We start from the raw sequence: 5,934 nt of genomic DNA, 5'->3' as shown, positions 1-5,934 counted from the left end.
AGACATAGTGCAGTAGTGACTGCCTGGACAAGACCTGGGATTAGATCGGACCCTTCAATGCTCCATCATGTTGGGGAAGGAGCTCATAAAGCTTCCTGGAGAGCAATTGGTAGTTAATGGCTGGGGGAGGGTTTTTCACTGGTATAGTCAATGGTAAGTGGCCCATGCTCAAATAAATAACCCTTCATCATACTCCTGTAAGCAAGCTTAACTCAACTAAGTCACAAAAATAAAGGGATGAAAGTAGGAGGGAGACAAGTTGGGAAGAGGAAAGTCCAATAGGAGTGAAAAGAGAAAGGATCCTGGAGGGTGAATATGATCATAGTACATCATATATATTATGAACTTGTCAAAATATAATTTAAAATTTTTCTCAGGTCTCATACATAGATAGGCTTAAATAGTGATACTGTCGCCATATGTTTTAGCATTTAAATAATATACTAGAGGCTGGAGAGATGGCTCACCAGTTTAGCGCACTGGCTGCTCTCCCAGAGGACCCCGTTCAACTTCTAGTACCCACATGACAACTAATGACTGTAACTCCAGCCCAACAGGATCCAAAGCTCTCTTCTGATATCCACAGGTACCAGGTACACATATGGTGCCCAGATAAACATTTAGGCAAAGGCAAACAGTCATATACATAAAAATCAATAAAATCTCAAAGGAATAATATACTATAATATACAACATAATTTTCTTCTTTCATTTTATTTTTCTCTAATAGAAGAGTCAAAACTATGAAGGCCTGCCCTGTCTTCTGTGATTCAGGAGAGACCTACTCTAAAACATCTCTAGGCTCCAACTCCTATTTTGACTTTATGGAAAATTAATTCCCTTTACCCTGACACGCACTCTAGACAGTCATGTGATTCCAAAACTTGTGAATACTACACACAAACGTTTTCATCGTCTGATGGAGATATTTTAAGGTTGACTTTTTCTCAAAGGGGATGAAATAAAGGTAGAATATTCTAACCTGCATCATATCTGGGCGTATTTTAACATCCCTGAGACAGCCACTGGCAAAAATTTTCTAACACCCTGGTAACAAAATGCAGTTCAGCTCCATTGCCTCTGTCTCCCAGCATGCTTCTCAACCTGAAACAGCAAATGATAGGAATACAAGATGCATGTCTGCAAGGAATATGATGCAATAATCGTATTCTACAATTCCATTATGCTATAATTAATCTTAATTACACATTCAATCCTGCCTGAATTAAAAGACTCACATAGCTTGAATCCTGTGTTGCCTATAATTCTACTGTGTTATTTTGACAAATATAAAGTAATAAATCTTCTAAAGCAATATGGTGTTTTGGAGAGATGAACTGTGGTCATCTCAGGGTACTCCTTTACTGAGGACTAGGAGACAGCATTTTGTATCCCTGTTTCCCAGTCCCAGCCTCAGAGGCAGTCAGTGCATGGGAAAGGAAATGCTGATTACATATCCAGTCACCTGACAGAAGGGGTGGTGCCCGTCCTTCTTCATGTGTTTGTGTTTCTCTTTAGTGTTCTGAAGCCTGACTAGGGACTTGGCATTTGCCTCCTTTTCCTTGTATCATTGTGAGAATTTCCTGGGTTCTCTTTCAATCTTCCCCCTCTTGCTTTCACAGGCACTTATTAACCTTCTTGGAGCTTCTCCAGGCACACCCAGTAACTCCTACAGAGCAAATGATCTTCTTAGAAGGCGGAAAGCTGCACCCACGGCAGCCCCTTTATTGTGGTACAATATAGACACAGCCGGTATTATCTGTGAGGCCAATATCATGAGATCATTTTCCACTTGCACCCACTGAGCTACAGTGCAAATGGGGATTTTTTTCCCCCTTGGCATTTTAAAGACAGAGTTTCTCTGTGTAACAGCCCTGGCTGTTCTGGAACTTGCTCTGTAGACCAGGCTAGCCTAGAACTCACAGAGATCTGTCTGTCTCTGCCTCCCAAGTGCTGGGATTAAAGGTGTTAAGCCACCATCATCCAGCACAAATAGGGATTTTAAAATATCTTTGGATCTTGGAATTCCAAAATCTAATCCCATATTGCTTAGGGCAAAGAAATGTCTGGAACTATTAGAAAACCTTGTTCTTGAGAAAACGTAAGAACTCTGTAATGGTTTGTGAACTTTGGCTGGACACATTTTGGCCCTGAAAAGGACAAGTTTTGCTTATTTAGGGAACAGAAGAACAACAAAAAAGTTCATTAGAAACACCGCCTACACCCCATGGGGAGAGCAACAATACCAACCAACCAGAGCTCCCAGGGTCTAAACCACCAGCCTGAGAGCACATAGGGAGGGACTCATGGCTCCAGCTGTATATGTAGGGGGAGGATGGCCTTGTTGGGCATAGGTGGGAAAGGAGATCCTTGGTCCAGTGAAGGCTGGACGCCCCAGTGTGGGGAAAATCGTGGGTGGAGATGTGGGAGTGGGAGGGTGGGTGGGGCATATCCTCATAGAAGCAGGAGGAGGGGGATGGGATAGGGGTTCCTGGTTGGGGGGGAATGGGGAAAGGGGATTACATCTGAAATGTAAATAAAATATCCAATAAAAAAAAGAAACATCACCTACAATGGAGTCTGGCAAAAGTGCTGTTCTGTTATACTGAACAAAGGAAGCAAGGTAAAAGCAAAAAATGACAAATGCTTTCCTGTATGGGGAGGAAGATGTTGGCTAGACAGCTGCAGTAGGAAAGAGGATGAAATAGTGAGATAGCTACAATCTGGGAGACTCCACATGAAAGCTTTAAGCATCCTATGCAACCCAGAGACATATCTGCATCTTTTCTAGAGGTTATGGTGACCTGAAACATCTATTCTATGCAGGGATTATTATGACTTCAGAAAAATGTATGAACTTAGCCTCTTCTTGATTTTCCTGCACTTTCCAGAAAAACCATTGACGTATAAAGCCTCCCTGACAGTGGCAGTGGGCCTTTAATCCCAGCACTCAGAGGACTAGAGGCAGCTGGGTCTGTGATTTCAAGGCCAGCCTGGTCTACATAGCTAGTTCCAGGACAGCCAAGATTACACAAATCCTGTCTTGAAAAACCAAAAAATAAAATGAGAGAGAGATACCATAAATAGATTTTGGCCTTTTCAGTGTGGTGCAGATAAGTTTTTTTCCTCTAAGAGATATTAGAAAGGGACCTGTAAATAACCATTTGGTCACCTAATTTATAAATAAATAAAGGAACTCCTGTGGCATTATTAATATACCACTTCTTCTCTCCTTTTTTCTTTCTTTTTCCTTTTTTCTTTTTTTTTCATTTTTTTCTTTTTTTCTTTTTTTGAGACAGGGTCTCTCCACATAGTAGTGGCTGTCCTGGAACTCACTGTATATGATCTGCCTGCATCTGCTTTGAATGCTGAGACTAAGGACCTGTGCCACCACACCAGACTTAATGCATCACCTCTTATCTGAGTCCTAGTTACATCAGAGTAGTGGACTTGTAAAAATTTAATAAGCTGTACACTTACATAATGCATACTTTTCTATCTTTATGTAACACTTTACATTTTTTAGATTTGTTTTATTTTATGTGTATTAATGCTTTGTGTTTTACCTACTTGTATGTATGTGCACAATGTGCATGCCTGGTACCCTCAGAGGTCACATGAGATGTCATATTCCCTGAAACTGAAGTTAGATATGGTTGTAAGCTGCCATGTAGGTGCTAGAAATTAAACCCAATTCCTGTATAATAGCAGTAAAGGAATCACTGTGCAACCTCTCCAACCCCAAGTATATTATACTTTAATTAAAGGTTGCTTTTGTGGCTGGTGAGATGGATACATGTATAAGAGCATTTACCACCAAGTCTATAGACCTAAACTGAGGAAGGATAGAACTGATTCCTGAAAGTTGTCCTCTGAACTACACACATGGGCCATAGCACACACCCAGGGGTAAGAGGTAAAGAAAAGATTTTTATTAAATGTTGCCTCCAATTCCCTTAAAAAGAATTCACGTGGCAGCCCTTATCAAAGCTGCAGCTGTTTCCACATAGCTGGTGTGGTAAAAAAAAAAAAAAGCCCCCAAGTAACAGTTTTCCTTAACTGTCATGGTCCCATCTGCAGTAACATATCTGTAAGACTTGGGGGAAAGACAGTTCCATCTTGACATTTCTAAGAAGTGGCCAGAGATGTTTGTTAACACTGGATACTCTCTACAAATGTCAAGTCTCAAACATGGGGTTAGCAGAATAGGGCTTTCAGAAGCAGTTTGCTGAGCCCAAGAGTCAGCATAAAGGGGCAGTTGAAAACTATGTTCGCCCTGGAAACTTCTAGCAAAACATAGCAATGCTTTGGGTCACTGTCCTGTAAGCTAAGGCCAATCAAACCATTATGCTTCTGAGGATCAGGTGCAAGACACTGTAAGATCATTGTAGATAATTGCATTGGCATTAAAAAAATGAAATGAGAATTCAAATGGCATTTTCAAAATTTAAACTATCATTTTTCAAATTAGAAAAATAAAAAACAAATTTTCAGAGTTTAGATAAAATGAGTGATAGTACAATTCTTAGTTTCTCATTTGCCATTTTTATCTTTAAATTTATCTTGCCTGCATATGTGTATGTGGGCCAGACATGCTTGCTCCAAAGACAACAAATGGAAATCAAAGGACAACTTGCAAAATCTGGCTCTCTCCTTCCTCCATGCAGGTTATAGGAATAGAATTTGGTTGTCGGCTTCAGTGACAACACCCTTAGTTGCTGAATCATTTTTGCTGTTTTTGTTTGTTTGTTTGTTTGGTTGGTTGGTTGGTTGGTTTGGGTTTTTTGGTTTTTTGTGTTTTGGGTTTGTTTTGGTTTGGTTTTATTTGGGTTTTGGTTTTTCAAACAGGGTAGCTCTGGCTGTCCTGGAATTTACTCTATAGACCAGGCTGCCCTTGAACTTCGAGATCTGCCTGCCTCTGCCTCCCAAGAGCTGGGATCAAAGGTGTGTGCCACCATTGCCCTGAACCATTTCCCTTCTGAAACGTATAGATAATAACTATTTTCCCCTACTCTATAAATAATGCTGACATTTCATTCTGCATTTTAAAATTTTATTTTATTTCATTTTGAGACAGAAGCTCAGGTAGCCACCGTTGCCCTTGAACTCACTGTGTAGTTAATGACAACCTTGAACTTCTGATCCTCCTGCCTTTGCCTAGTAAATAAAGGCTCATGCCACCATGCCCAATTTCTATGGTGCTGGGGATCCAACCCAGGGCTTCATGCATTGCTAGGCAAGCACTCTACCACTGAGCAACATTCCCAAGCCCATCTGACATTTTTTCTCAGGCCCCTTATTTTCCCATTCTTTTTCCTGTTCATACACTTTAAGGTACTTGAAAACTATAGGTTAACAGGTCTTTTCTAGTCCAGAGTTAAAACAAGTACCTCAGGTTCTTTTCTTAAACCACAGTGTTGACTCACATTGTTGACCAAAAACAGCTATAAAAATTGCACTAAATAAAAGGCATAACTTAAGTGTTTCAAAGTCTCACTCAAGGGGCTAGAGAGATGTTCTGGTGTAAAGAGCAGAGGACTGGGGTTCAATTCCCAGCATCCACATGGCAGTTCACAACCATCTGTAACTCCAGTTCCAGGGGATCAACTCCCTCTTCTAACTGCCATTCACACCAGGCACACATATAATGCACATACATTTGAACAGGCAAATATTCATATACATAAAATAAAATAAATCTAAAAATAAAGTCACAATCATGAGCCAGCAAAATGACTCATCAGGTAATGGCAGTAACCAACAAGTGCAGTGGCTTCAGTTTGTCTCTGAAAGCCACATGGGAGGAGAGAACTGCCACAAGTTGTCCTCTAGTCTGTACATGCAAGCCATGGTACACACATACGGGGGGGGGGGGGGGGGGGGGCGGGGGGGGGGGGAAGGGGGGGGGTGGGGGGGGGGGGAGGCTGGGGGGGA

The 5,934-nt window shown here is 41.2% G+C and overlaps 1 non-coding gene across 1 annotated transcript; it reads left to right on the top strand.

The window, feature by feature from the left end:
* The first annotated feature begins 3,973 nt into the window (after positions 1-3,973).
* Positions 3,974-4,114, top strand: LOC114631329. Its single transcript, XR_003712937.1, has one exon. It is a non-coding gene; the product is annotated as a small nucleolar RNA SNORA16B/SNORA16A family (small nucleolar RNA).
* Positions 4,115-5,934: the final 1,820 nt, after the last annotated feature.

This window comes from Grammomys surdaster, unplaced genomic scaffold, assembly GCF_004785775.1.
Source record: "Grammomys surdaster isolate TR1022 unplaced genomic scaffold, NIH_TR_1.0 357, whole genome shotgun sequence".
In the NCBI taxonomy this organism is placed as follows: domain Eukaryota; kingdom Metazoa; phylum Chordata; class Mammalia; order Rodentia; family Muridae; genus Grammomys; species Grammomys surdaster.
This window is presented reverse-complemented; position numbering and strand designations above follow the sequence as displayed.